Source organism: Amblyomma mixtum, chromosome 8 (assembly GCF_055824585.1).
Source record: "Amblyomma mixtum isolate Tamu chromosome 8, ASM5582458v1, whole genome shotgun sequence".
NCBI lineage: Eukaryota > Metazoa > Arthropoda > Arachnida > Ixodida > Ixodidae > Amblyomma > Amblyomma mixtum.
The window spans coordinates 133,066,193-133,078,656 of NC_143019.1; positions in this window are offsets into that span (position 1 = coordinate 133,066,193).

The window sequence follows — 12,464 nt, forward strand, 5'->3', positions numbered from 1 at the left end:
CGCAATCTTCACGAAGTCGTCAGTATCAGCAGAACAAAAAAAACGATGCAGCTTTTCCATTATAACACGTTTCTGGGCAAGCTGGTAACATTTTTCAATCATACCGGCAGCGAAGAAGCACACACTTGTGTGTGCTTCGTGTGTGCTTCTTCGCAGCCGGTATGATTCAAGATAGCTTCTCCATGTTTACCCGTAGCGCTTGCGTGAACTCCACGTTGGCGGCAGACACTTAAGTCTGCTTACGTATGAGAAAACGTAAGCCCACCCACTCGCTTCGTGAACGCAGTCGCCACGCTCTGCGGCGGGGTGAATCCCGATTCCACACAGCTGGCAGTTCTACCTCGACACGGCTCTACGTAGCCACCGCCGCAACACCTGCACACCCCTTCGGATCTGTGCACTAAATTCGCGAAGGCAGTCCGCACCCTGCCGCAGCCAGCGCCCCTTTTTCCAACAGCTGCAGCGTCAGATTGCATTCGGATTGGTCGACCGTCGGCTTGAGGTCATTCTGAACTTTACGTTAATAGATCCCTGGAAGTCCTTATAGCCCTCCTGGCGCAGTGGTGCAGCGGCTAAGCGATGCGCCACTACCCCGCGATGGCAGGTGCTGCCACCGGTGGTTTTTGTGCGATCCAGGTACCCCTTGCCGAGCAATCTCGTGTATCCAATCTCTAAATTAACCGCCACCTTCCAGGTTGCACGAGGACTCCATCTTTTATGGCTACCATCAAGTGTTAACGCACAAAGGCACAAACACACACGCAGTCACGATTTCGCTATAATGGGGAAAGTGATTTCTGCGGCTTCATGTTAATATCGTGCTTTCTTTTTTGATTATTTCTACCTGAAAGAGATATTTGCAATGTGATATATTGTGGCGACAAAGTGGGCATTTTGTTCTTTACGAATGTGTTCATGAATACTCTCATTGCGATATAGGAGCTACAGTACCTGCCCTCCTAAACAATGTGTCTTGAAAGGTTTGTTGTGCCTAAGTACTGCACATGTTTCTGTTCTCAGCTCTCTTTTCTCCATGCGCTCCTTTGCCTCTCGCATACGGCCATCGAGTCCACACCTTTAGGAAACGCACACTGTCTAGAGGTTCTGAAGCATTCGTCTGCACTGGCGTTCCAGAGCCGTGGAGACGAACCCAGGCACGACTAACGACAAACATGTTCTGTGCGATGGGCGGGGGCGAATTATATTTTTTAGACACTGATGTGAAACGCAAAACTTGTACTACAAAACGCACATCAGTTTTTTATTGATTCCTTTGGAATAAAACGTACCGCACGTTGCATCTTTGTTTGCTAGAGCGTCTTTCTCAAGTTTATTTACATTTTTTGCTGCTGCTTTATATTATATTATTCAGAATTCGATATAAATGCATGATAATGAGCTTTTTTTCAAACTTAGTGTAAACGTTTTGATGGAATAGTATCATTCTGCTTACAGCGCATTGTATTGCATCCGTAAAGTCGCCGCGGTCATAATCGGTCCATGGCCCACGTGAACTGCGCTAACACCTTTCTACCAGGATGGGCAGCACACTTATATCCTATGTGGGAAATGAAGTCATACATTTTTTTTATCAACAGGGCCGCTTTGCTGCTCGAATCTGCCACGCCTGCATTAACTTTGCAGATGCGACGGTGCGCCGGTCTCCACAGCCCGGCACGCAGCAGCCTGCGGCCCTTGTCAGCTCACGACCGAAGGACGATACCGGTCAGGTGAGCGCCGCTCCATCATGGCTATGACAACATCGCTTCCTCAACGAGGCTTAGAAGGAGCAGCATTTCAGGGGCACGAACATGTTGCAATAAGTTAGGAATGCCCGCACCCAAATGGGGCCTCAAAAAGAAAGTTGACCACGTGGCGCCTCCTTTAACATAGAATCTGCCTAGTGCATTCATTTCACAACGGCTCACTGCGCAAGTTTAGTCCCCGTGCAGCCTCGTGAGCAGTGCCCTATTTAGGCCAATTATCGCCTTTCAAGAAGATTTCGCCCCGTGGCGCTTTCCACGAAGCGCTTAATGCGTAACAGTTCTCATAGGCAGCTATGTAAGGCGCGTATCTGGTCTGAGACGTAATTCATTTCGGCATTCAGTGAGTGTTCGCGTGGGAAAAACATCTTTCGGGTGCAAATATGAGGATATATTTGAACCGCATATATAGTTCACAATTACCTCCATCGAGTCCAGAAATAGATGGTGCCATGAAACTTTTTAACATACTTTCTTGCGCTGCTGTGCCTTTTTTACCTTCGTAATCCCTTCCTGCAGTGATCGCTGCAGGCCACCTCCCCTAGGGTAGAATCTCTGCCACGAATTCGAATCTCTCCCCGAATTTTTCGGCAAGTATCTTTAAAAAATGGGGAGGGAGAGAGAATACACATTAGGAAGAGTATCGCAGCTGTTGTTCAGAAGAGCAAGGTTCCTGGCTAGTTGGTAATGCATTTAAAGCAAGAAACAGTGCGACGAAACACGGAGAAAAGAAGAAACGGCACACACGAGCGCTCGTGTGTGTCGTTTCTTCATGTGTCCATGTTTCGTCGCGCTGTTTCTTCGTTTTAGCTGTTGTTCGCCGAGAACACTAGAAGGCGATGATAAAGAAAAGCCTCCTGAATTCGCTTAGGCTTCATCATTCTCTCAGCTTTGTTTCTGCAATTGCAGCCGGGCTTGCGCCCAACCCAAGACATCAGCTTCATTTGTAGGCAAAATGAAATTTAACCCCAAAAATTATCATTACCTTGAGAGTGCTTGAAATTCCCTATAAACTGCGAAGATTCGTTTTGCCTTCGGGCTGAAGCTCATAACGAAAATCCTTTAAAACGCAAAAAATGCACAGAAAGGAACAGCACTTATCTTCCGTGCGCTAACGCTACGCTCCACACCGGTGATGCGCAACTTCGTCTTCATCCAAATGTGGTCGCCGCACTTGCAAATGCAGCGGTCGGGATTTCAACCCACGACATTGGCCTCAGCAGCCTAAGGCCAGAGCCAACGTATATAACTATACTTAGTTTATAGACTCCGCGTGGCGCCCATAGGAGGCAGGCGGCCCGCTGCGATTCCTGCCACCGCGGCGCTGCGGTCGAAGTTTGAGCGATAAAACGGACGGCGTCTGCCAGCGCACCGCAAGTTGCGCTTCCTCTACAAGGGTCGGTGTGCATAGCGCGTTTGCCTTCCTTTTTCTGCATATCTGCTTGACTGTTAATAATATATTAAGCTGTTTCAATGCTGCTTTTGCTGCAGTCAGTGCATGTGCACATTCGTACGTCGCAGCTTTCGCCAAGGTAATGGCGTCCTGTAACTGCGTTTCTTGTTGCAACTGTCTCATCTACGTACGTGTGTACAGGGCGGAAATATTTTCTTGTATCCATTTTGTTACTTGTGCTTTAGGCTGTACTGCCACAAAATCTCGCCATTATCCCTCTGAAGGCAGCGTGGAGGACGCGTTAACAGTAGGGACGCTCGCCGATATTAAACAGGGAACGTGGAGGATGTGTTCACATTAGGGACCCACGCCGATATTAAACATGGAACATGAAGGATGCGTTAACATTAAGGATAAACGCCGATATTAAACATGGAACGTGGAGGATGGGTTAGCTTTTGGGACACACACTGATATTAAACATTTAACGAAGCTCTATTCTTTAATGCCATTTGAAAGCAAACGATGCGATTTATTAACGTATCTACAAGCAATTACGAACGCACTCTCTTAAATAAGTTTCGCCTTCTTTCTTACCCGCTGTGCCCACACCACACAGTCACTCTCATCGGCTTTTTGTCTAGCAAAAAGTGCATGCGTGTAACTAAATATAAATAGATAACGCGAGCAATGAATTGACCGCAGTGTTGCGGGCAGCAGACAGCATGTTGTGGACAATTTCCAAAACTGCTTCTACATCTCTTAGTGAGCAGACTGCTACATCAACTGCGATTCCTACAATAGCTTTGTTTTGCCAGAAACAATGTACGTCAAGTCCTCTTTCATTACTCTACACTGTCTGAACACGTGCCTGCATTCCTGCGTTATAAAACACGACTTGAATGCGAATCTCTTGCGCTTCCATGATCGCCAGGGTCCAGTTTTTCGGAAGCCGCAGTGACACGCTATTCTCAATGACTATGTCAAGGCGAATGGTCTCTGCTGTGAATGTAACCTCCTCCGCGTTCAGTTGCTCATTTCGTGGGTTCGCAGGACACTGGCACCGAATGACTGACCACTGTCTACCTCTTCTTCGGCAATTTCGGCTTTTTGCGCACAGCAGACAGGTAGCTTGCCAAATCTCCCCGCTCTATATCTCTACGACGTTGCTGTTGGTAGTGTGACTGATTGTTTTCACGATACCCGAAGGCAGAAAATGGACATCACACACTGTACACTTCTTCCCAAGCAGCTTACCTGCGCGGGGAACGGCTGCAGCCCATTTTTGAAGAAGCTCAGAGTCTCTTCGGGGGAAGGGTTATCGGGATTGCCGCTTTTCTTTCTTCGTCATGTACCCGCTGGTACAAACAGGAACAAAGCACGTCAGTATGCTGGGTGGACGTCAGCGCATCGTACCGCACGATGAATCAGGGAATTCCCGCGCCACAGGGTACCGAAAGCGATGAACAAGCGGGGGTCGAGCTTGTTTCTTGTCTCAGCGTCTCGGTCAGCTGTCTGGTAAATGCCACGACGCACTGACACTTACAAAGAGCAGCACACACTGCACAAAACACACTTGCGTCGAGTAAGCACGCCCGCGCAAGACGAGCAGAACTTGAGCCATTCGCGCCGCGAAAGTGGCGCAAACTTCGACCCTAGCGCTCCTTCACCGCCTATGAACAAGTCACACTGGGCTCCGCAGCGGCAGTTTGTATAACATAACGCCTTCGAAATGACAGTTCATACTTTCAGAGTGTGTTCTCTGATGTACTTGGTTATTCTTGATGAAATGATGGCATTATAGGTTCAGTGTGAAATTAGAAAACTGCTTTGAAATATTTAGTATACATTTATTACATAGGACGCTAACCGTGCTTTACACGCCCAAGCGACTCAGCCGGTGACAGCAGCTCCAGCGCATCTAGCATGCGTCATATATTGGTGTTCCGTCTATAAGGAATTCTTATACCAATTCATAATGCTCATTTATGCCATGATTTTGGCCAATGAGACAATGTTAGGTGACTTCATTGTCCTTCCTTACCTCATCGAGTTTTACAGACTGCTGGCTGGCCGAGTGGTTTTGGCCCACGTTGTTAAACATACTTAGTTTCCAAGCTGCTGCTGCGAAGCCGGACGCGACTTGACTGGAAAACAGACCTGCATAAAAAGAAAGGAAAACGCGGTATACACACCGACCCTCGTTGAGCAACAGCAGCTTGCGGCGCGCTAGCAGTCGCCGCCCGCTGCACCGTTCAGCCTTCGACCGCAGCGCCGCGGTGGCAGGAATCGCGACGGGCCGCCTGCTTCCTTTGGGCGCTGCACGGAATTTATGAACTAAGAATATTTAAAAACATTGGTTACATATCCAGACAACGCGATACCTGAGCGTGAGAGTGCCCTCCCCCGTCGGAGAGTATGGCGGGAGCGCTTGCCATTACACTTGCAAGGAAAACCTTCTGAAATAGTTTCTGGTCTCGCAGAGTACCCATGGGTGCGACCATTCGTTAACAGTGGGCAAGTGCTTTCAAGAAGAGGGTGACTAGGATACGTCGTTATTTTCGAGCTATCGCTTTAAAGTGTGCAAGTGTACTGCTGGAGATGAGAATAATATTTTTCGAAGCCTTACTTAGACGCGTTTCTACGGACCACGCTCCCACCCAGTACCACTAACCGGGTTGAACTCCCACGCGTACGTTTCCCAATGTTGTAAAAATACATCACCTTTGAAGTGACAACTCATACATTCACCATCTGTGCTATGATGTAGTTGGTTTTTCATGGAATGGAAGAAACCTTAGGCTAATTGTACAATCAAAAATATGCTTAGAAAACTTTTGTTTTTGACATTTGACTCCGGCACTCGTGAGCGTCCCCTATGTTTCTGAAGACTGTGTTAATCTCTAAAACTGAGAAACCGGACTACGGCGTCTCTCATAGCCCGAGTCGCTTTGGGACGTTAAACCCCATAAACCATAAGCCACCATAAAACTGAGAAACCCACATTCCGTCCAACGGCCGCTGTTTCAAATGTCTGCCTTGTTGTTGTTTTTTTGTCGACAGGTATATACGATGCCTGCTGCAAGCCACAGCTTGTCTGGAGGTCTGACAGTGAACAGAATGCCGCAGCGGAGTTCGAACAGCAAGGCCCCAAATGAAATTCTGCTCCGCACGGGCGGGGCGCCAGTCTCACACGCGGGCGCCACATCCTTCTCGCGCGGCACCGTCGCTTCGTCGGATATCGACGAGACAGTTCAGGCAACCTTTAACAACAATTGCAGTCGAGGTGCGTCACAGGGAAGCAAGACCTACGACATTTCTGTTCGCCAACGCACTGAGACCGTGACGTCGATTCCCCGTTCTCTGTTGTCTGCACTCGCTGTGGCCAGCGACGACACGTCGTCTCGGAAATGCCCAAGGTGCGACCACAGCACGGAGACAAAAAGCGCTGGTGTGCAAACGGTGCGAGAATGGTCTCTCCGCCGTCGACACTTGAGCGGCCACGGCTTGACTGAGGGCAGTGTGAAGAAAGCGATTACGAAGCCACAACGAACCACTAATCAACTACCTCGAAGTGAATGGCAAAAGGCGAATTCGGGCTTTGTTCCCGCAAAGGAAGCTGCCGAGATTGAAGGACTAAAAACTGACTGTCAATCCAGAGGTAGCAATAAGGTGTCTTCGAGGCCTCTCTACGATGGTGGTCTGGCAAGCGATATCCTCACTACCAGCGAAGCTCGTTCCCTAATTCAGCTATGGCCAAATCCGTTATCGAACCCCTGTAATGTCAATGCGCTTGGATTGGGCTCTCCCTTACGTTCAGCGACTCCTATTCAGAACAAAAACCCTACGGCAGAGAATATTACCCAAACCCCGTTCGAGGAAAGCTCATCCTCATTTTCCCTCGAAGCGGATGCAGTCGACCCCTTCAAGACCACTTCGGTTCCACAGACTCTCGCATCTCACACTCTAAACTCTTCTAGCTGCGTTGCATTTCCTACGGCAGTCACTTATTCGGTGTCTGGTGAACACTTCGAAACCGTTAAGGCGAGGTCCTCTTCACTGAACGTGACACGAACGATATTTCCCTCTCTAAGTTCGTCGACCGAAGCTTCATACCAGAGCCGCAGTGCAAGCGCCGTCGGGAGCTTCCTTGACCAGCAGCCAGTTTTATTATCTGTTCCTGTGTCGCAATGGGACAACGAAGAGGCCACAAATTTCTGTTCTTGGCCTCAGCTGGAGTGCGCGCCTTCGAGGTCATTTTCTAATCCTTTGGAGTTGCACACGCGGTCAGAGAGCCTGAAATCAATTGCACTACCAAGTGAATCAAAATCGCGAAAACCTGATTGCGCTTTAATTGAGTCATCTGGCACCTCTCTGCTTGGCCCGGATGGCTCCCTATCGGAAGGTAATGGCCGAGAAAGCGCCCATAATGTAGAGAATGTCGTAAGAACTATATCGTGCTCTGCGCAGACAGACAGCACATTAAGAACAAGTTCGGACTCCGCGGCAAGAAAGGAACTTTCGTCGTGCGATGCGAAGAGGTCATTTCACCCGGAAACAGCAAGTAGTAAAAGCAGGAGTCGTGGCCGAAGTAAATCGCTTCATGTGGACGTGGAGAGGGAGCCCCATGTTACGAATTGTAAGAGCGGTCGCTATTCCCTCGACAGTCGAGCGCCACCGGCGCGCCTTGTGCCACAACACTTCCATCCTTTGAAACGCCGTATTGGAAAAGTGATTACGTGGTTTTCGAAGGTATCCGGACGCAAAACCGACGCTGACAAGCTGATGATTTCACAGAGGTCTTTCTCCTTTAGGCATGCTTCTTCAGATGTAGTACCAGACCATTCGCCACGCATAAACACCCAGCCGGCGGCTGCTATTTCTGGGAAGTCTCCTCCTCCGTCTCGAGGGCGCCATGTGCATGTGGGCAGCCAAGCCAAATTACACAGTACAGCATTAGCAGATTCAGTCACGCACACTCCGTCTGCACCCAAATCTGAACTTTTTTCCGACGGCATGCAGGTAGCGCAAACAATAGCGGGGGCTAAAACTGCCGGAAGCGCCGAAATCCCGCACGCAGCGGATTTTAGTACAAATCTCCGGGCATCGTATGAAAGAGGAACCCCTAGACTGATACGCGGAGCCCAAACGAATAGCGCAAGAAGTCCAACCGCCGCTGCTGACGATTTCCGGAATTTGGGGATTCCTGATCGGCGCCATTCTCTGCGTGCGCATACCTCTGCCCTCGCAAGCACTTATAATGAAGATTACAACAGGCAAGCTGCCCACCTATTGGAGACAGCACAGCCGCCGCTGGAAACTTTTTTGGGGAGAGGCATGGCAGAGAGGTTGATGTTTCCACCAGCACCACCAGTACTCTTCGCTATGAGGCATGATGTTTTGAGCTACCAAGTGGCCGTAGTGCAACAATCGACGCCAGTCGCAATGAACACTAAGAAATTAGAGTTGCGCGGATCCGGTACGTCTCGCCGAAAAAAAGAAAAATCTTCGCCAGAGGGAGCCGACGATGCAGGCGCCGTGAACAACGATGCGGACGCAGGTGAAAACAGCGAACCGCGAAAGAAATCCAAGAAGCAAACTAAAGGCATGATTATTACCGGCTTCTCGTTTATCGTGCTTGCCGTTTTCCTTTATCTCCTGTATGTTCTTCTGGACCTTGAGATTCTGGTTACCTCCAATCCTGGAGCTACAGAACCTTCCTCTACTCAAGCTAACGTTACTACACCAGGCGAGAACATCACTTACTGTAAGAGTGAATTCTGCACCCTTGAGGCCAGTTATCTGAAATCTCTGCTGAGTACGAAGAAAGGCCCTTGCGATAATTTCTACGACTACGTCTGCGAGACGTGGGTGACTAATCGCCCCGTGAAAGGTTCAGGCACCGGGGACGTGGTCTCCACCGATACGCTTATACAGGATCGGGTTTTAGAGGATTTGGAGTCGCTGCTCTCGATGACTAATGACACCGAGGTAGACGTAGCTAGAGCTCTCTACGGTGCATGCCTCGACCGTGACCAGGCCAACAGGGCGCTGGCGGAAGTGCAAGGCTTCTACAAGAAATGGACGATTGGTCAGTGGCCTAGGGAAGAGAAAGCGAACGTGAACGATGTATGGATATTTGCTGGACAACTTGTCCGCGATATGGGCTTGGATGCACTCGTGAAGGTTTCTGTGGTACCTAATCCCAGCGGTCCTCCAGACACCATAGCTGAACTTGACAAGCCCAGATTCATCTTTTCCTGCAACGACGCTTCTCGCGAGAGCGTCACCAGATTATTCCGCATGGCTCTCAGAGATGTTGCTTCGGAAATATCCCAGCGGACCGACCTACAGGAAGAGGTAATGGCCGTGTTCACTCGCCTCGGCTCTGCGCCTCTGCTCCCCGCCGTTCCGGACGTTGACTTGACCACCGTATACGTTGCCAGGCTCGCGAATCTTGATCAAGGATATCGCGGCTTCCTCGGTGCGGTGCTTAGCGTCAACGCCAGCTATTTTGATGACATAGGCGGCACAGTGGTGGTCAGGTCTTCTGACTACGTCCGGCACTACGTGGCTACAGCCGTGCGGGAGCTCTCGCCCAGAGCTACCCTGAACTACCTCGGGTTCCTGGTGTTGGTGAAGCTAGCGCCTTTCCTTCCCGAGAAGTTTCGATCACTGCGCCAGCTTTTCGCGAAGAACACACTCGGCAGGACTATAGACGATGCACCTGGATCTCCCTCACTCTGCCTGGTAGCCGTGGACAGAGTGCTTCCAGCCTGCTTTGCACTTTTGGCATCTAGGAGCGATTCGGTAAGCTGGCCTTTTTACGTGTCTTCTTTGCGTGTTTTTGTTTACCTCAGTACTTATCGAAAGCGCACTGCGCACTACATCTTTGAAGTGTTATGTTTTAATCATCAGCCACCGTACCAGTGTGGCCAGTCGGAATGTTAATGCAATTCAAGCTTACCACTGCACCTCATGTGAGGTGGTCTTTTTTTCAAATCATATGCTGAATACGCATTTGGTAATTAGTTCAGCGCATATTTCTGTCTCTTCTTCTTTCGTCCCGTCCGTCAGCGCTGTTTCGTCGTACCATTCAACATGATTCAACCAGCCCGACTCAGCCATCTCCTTGAATACGCATTCACGTGTTTTATAACGAAATGACTAGCACATCAAAGACGCTTCGAAATTGAACTTTGTCGTCTGACAGACACAAAGTCAGAAGATAATTACGATGTTTGAGAAGAGTGGCTGCTTTGGCTCGTTGGTACATGGTTTCAGTGGAATGGATGGCGCTACAAAAGTAGGACATTGGAAGGAAGCATGTGCGCGTATTGTGTTCTTCTTCCTGCATCCTGTTCCCTGTCGCGGCATAAATTCTTCTTGTGCAGAATTTCATAGGTAACCTGAAATTAGTACGAAGCACAATTCATTTTACGCACGCAAAAGTGGTGGTTTCAAAGAGTACCTATTAATAATGTGCCAATAAAGACTTGGGAATTTTCTTCAAAAAGCTAAATTCAGGCATCCACCTTACAAAAGGCCGCGAACTTTTTGAGGAACTTATCCCGGCATTCTGCACTGTTTAAACGCTTTCAGCTCTCTGTTGTTTAACAAATATTAATCCCGTTGTTGGAACAAGAAACAAGTATAAAGAAATTCTTTATTAAAAGCCTGTTGCTGGGCAAGTTGCTGCTTCATAACGAGTATCCAGAAAAACAGCGGAAGATACGGCATAGAAAAAAGAAAACAGAAGCCGATCGAGCACATGCGCCGGTAAAAATTTCCAAAATTTCCGGTAAAAGATTTCCAAAGTTTTTACATCCGAGCCACTAACGAAACATGAAATCATACCTTACTTAAGTTTTGCAAGGCAGAACAGCGCAGCTACACAGGGAGAAGAAAGTAGACGAGACACACGCAGCGCTCACTTACGACTGAAGGTTTGTTTTTTCAGACACTTCGGGAAATATAAAGCAGCACCAAAAAAATAAGAGCGACCGAGTCTGAAAAACAGTCATTGCCATCAGAAATCACACAGGAGTACTCAGGTCATCCAGCTGCCGATATGAACCGCAATTCTTTATCAATAAGTGCTATGGAGGGGATGCTGATACAACTCTCTTTAAGATGCACGATTTTTGCGGCTTCAATGATTTCTCGCGTGGTTTTTTCATCTTCGCACCTGCGCAGCACGGCCGTATTTCATAGCTCAGAGGCGCATTTACAATCTCGGCAGTGAATGCCCAGATTGACTGAGAATCGTTGCGTCACGTTGTATTTGAGCTCGGACGATCTTTTATTAAGGCATATGCGGGTTTGGCCTACCTATGCATGGCCGCAAAACAAGGGGATATAATAAACGACGCCCTCAGCACAGGAAACGAACCGGTCGCGGTGATTTATGGTGCATCCTGTGTGCACATGACCAATTTTATTAACGCGCTTGCAGAGGCTTGACAAGTGATCCGGAGCTGAAAATGAAAATAAAACATCTACTCCTACTAAACGGTTCGTAAGCACACAGGATGCACCGTAAATTATCGGGACTGGTTCGTTTCTTGTGCTGAGGGCGTCGTGTATTCTATCCCCTTGTCTTGCAGCCATGCGGACGTAGGCCAAACCGGCAGATGCCTTAATCAGAGATTGTCACAGCGCAAATACAATGTGACGCAACGAATCTCAGGCCATCTGGGCATTCACTGCCGAGATTGTAAATGTGCCCCTGAGCTAGGCAACACGAGCGTGCTGCGCAGGTGCGATCACAAAATCATACGAGAAATCATGGAAGCCGTAAAAATCGCTGATCTTAAAGAGAGTTGCGTCAGCACCCCCTCCATAGCCCTTATGGATAAAGAATTGCGGTTCTTATCGGTACATGGATGATCTGAGTTTTCCTGCGTGATTTCTGGTGGCGATGACTGTTTATCAGACTCGGGTGCTCTTATTTTCTCGATGCTGTCCTATATTTACCTAAGTGTCTGAAAAAAACCTTCAGTTTTAAGTCAGCGCAGTGTGTGTCTCGCCTACTTTGTTGTTCCTGTGTAGCTTGCGCTGTTCTGCCTTGTGATGAACCAACTAGCCGGCGTTGTGTTATCCATGTTACTTTAATTTTGCGAAATCGTGCAACCGAGCCCTGAGAGATATCAGGAAGCATTTTAACCTAGGCGCCTTCACGTTCCTGCTTACGAAGCAACGTGCCGTCAGTAAGATGGGAAAAACGGTTAGTTAATATTTATAAATATCTATCGTGATTGCCAAATAAAGAATTGAATACTTTTCTGCTATAAAAAGCAAGTAGTAAA